A 2,995-nucleotide genomic window follows, 5' to 3' on the forward strand; every position below is an offset into this window, starting at 1 on the left:
GTCATCCGTACAATTCTACTTAACAAGACTTACTTTATTAACAGATGCATCATTACGACCGCTGTGGTAGTTACGCCTATGGTTTCTTGGTTGGTCCCCGTGATGCCGTCGCCACTGCTTTCTGCTGTCGCTACTGCCGTTGCCCCGCGCCGATGCCGCCGTCTCGTGCTGCTGCTGTTTCGTGCCGCCGTTGTTTTCTCGCACTGCCGCTGCTCTGCTTGTGTTGCTTGCCGCCATTCAGGTTGCCTTGAATGTTTCTCTTCCGCCGTATGTGATCTCGGACTCTGCTTCTCGTTTTTTTTTTTTTTACTTGACGGAAACTTGCTATTGACGTCTTACTGTTAATCAATTTGCTATCGTCCACTGGAACTCCGTGACAATTTACGCGCTGGAGTAACTTCTTTACTTCTCGGTGTTACTCCGCTGCCTGCCTTACGTCGCCGTATGTTGTTTCGTGCGGTAGGTCAGTTCCTCCGCGTGCAACTTGAGACGTTGATATGCTTCTCTGTCTCACTCGAACGTTTAGTTCGCCAACGCTTTACTAATTAGCGTTTTTATTTTTTTTTGTTTCAGACTCAGAAGTCCACTGCTCGCAGCAATTTTATATTTTGTAGCTTTTTGGAGCGTCTAAAATATACTGCCTTTTAAATATTTACAAACGGTTACTTTTACTCACCCGTTACTCTTTTCCTGTCTTGGTTCGTCTTCCCATCCGATAGATCGTTCCTTCCTGGTGATCTATCCCACCGCTGCCACCAAAATTTGTTGTGTTCTTAGTCACAACGGATTCTTTTGACGGGAATAGCAGCAGGTACAGGGAGAAAAGTCCTCTCGTTTAGTATTAACACGGAGTTTATTTCTATTTTAATACAATTCTTCTTTTTGATACGACGACGTATGGACTAATTCTGACGCTGCCATCCCGCAGCGTCTTTTTATACCTCTTTTCGGGGGCACTGGGCAGCATCGCTTTGCCTATACGACCTCGTATCGCAGCAAAACAATGTTGCACCACCCGCTTAACTCTGCTTGATCAGCACGCGGAGACAAATCTGTCACTCCTGCTGATCAAGCAATACGTGCTTAAAACTACTTATCTTTTAAAAACAGACTGTGTCAGCTAAATATATATTCTTACAATAAAAGTAACAATTGTTTCGCAACTTGAAATAATAATAATAATAATACTCATCATCATAAACACTATTTCACAATTTAGTAACTCCGGCACAACAATATTGTAGATGTCAAAATATAATAAAAATGGACTTAAAATTGAACATATCTATTTATTCTGCAATTACTAATTATTAAGAAGTAGAAATGTGTATGGTATTGTGCGAGATATATATAGCAATTACTAATTATTAAGAAGTAGAAATGTGTATGGTATTGTGCGAGATATATATAGCTATGTATAGCTATATATATATATATATATATCCCGTTAGTTCGCTATTTCCGACGGTACACGGGTAGGTAGCGCTGAAACTAGTCCCCTCTTTTTAGCAAGAGTGAGTTACGACCCCCTGGTATGTTTTGTAGTAAGTCAAGTTAATTCAAGTTATATCGTTTTATGTTTTATGTTACGTTAGTTTATATTACGTTAAAGTCTTTTATGTTATGTTGTATTAAGCTACATTATAATATGCTGTATCTTATATGTGGGGTACGTGAGTTATATGTCGGCTATGCCAATCATTGGGAGGACTAGTCGTCTTAAGACCAATGTGTGGACGCCGTGCAGAGGGTCTGCATGGTCGCGGGGACGTTAAAAGCCGCGGTCATTAACTGCTCGCTCGGGGTACCGGTCGCTCCCCCGTTCTAAATAGACTTGATGTCGCACAGATGGCTCTGCGGTGCTCGACGACTTAATTCCATCATCTAAAAATAAACATATGGGTAAAAATTCTAGAAAACGCAAAAACAATCGAAACATTCAAAGTACAAAAGCTAAACTCCGAAGATTAGAAGCAGTAACGGAAGACAGTAACAAAATAGAAATAAATATAGGCAGAACAAGCTCGAATAGTTCTTCATCACTATCTGTGTCTCCGTCCTCCGCAAACACTCACTCCAAAAATCGAAGGAAGTGCCTTGATGTAACTACAAAAGTAAGGATAGTCCAATTAAATTTGCGTCGCTCGGCAGTAGTTTAGGGCGAAATCCACGAAGCGGTAAACTCCTCCAGCGTGAACGTTCTACTTCTTCAAGAACCATATGTGCGCAAACAGGGCGCAAGCCACGTCTTCTTTGGACTAGAAACAAAAATACGTGTCGCCGCTGTACGAAACGACAGGCCCTGGGCTGCAGTTGCCATTTCCAATCTACTCTGTGAAATGCAAATCATCACGTGGCTCAGCACAACACACTGTGTGTGCGCAGAAATACGAGTCCTAGACTTCTCATTTTATGTCGTTTCATGCTACTTTCAGTTCAAAGACGATATCGAAAAACACCTCAGACACCTCGACATGGTGCTCCACTCTCTGAGAAAAGCTAGTTATAGGAATAGATGCTAATGCTAGATCGACACTTCGGAGCTCTCCGCACACAGACGAGAGGGGTGCTCAACTCGAGGCCCTCATTCACGCCAATAACATGATCGTTGTTAATCAAGCTGATCAGCTACCCACTTTCAGATTAGTGCAAGGCACATCAAATATTGACGTGACACTTGTTTCTCCAACAATAGCCAAGTTCATCAAGCACTGGGAGGTATGGGAAAGCTGGATAACAAGTGATCATAATACAATCTGCTTCCAAATATGCTTGCGGGGAGCAATGGAGAACGGTCCGTCTCCTGAGACCCTACGGTTTGACGTAAGTCGAGCTAACTGGGATCCGCTTTGGTGGATGCCTCCGGGATCTCTCGCGTGAGCGACTTGAAATGCTAGATCCGCAGTCAAAACTCAATGTAGAAGAAATGGCAATAACATTATCTGAAACTATTAAAGAGGCCTGCATAAAATCTATGCCCTACAAAAGTCTTCGA

The sequence above is a fragment of the Pseudomyrmex gracilis genome, unplaced genomic scaffold, assembly GCF_002006095.1.
Source record: "Pseudomyrmex gracilis isolate BER0280 unplaced genomic scaffold, ASM200609v1 scaffold_2029, whole genome shotgun sequence".
NCBI lineage: Eukaryota > Metazoa > Arthropoda > Insecta > Hymenoptera > Formicidae > Pseudomyrmex > Pseudomyrmex gracilis.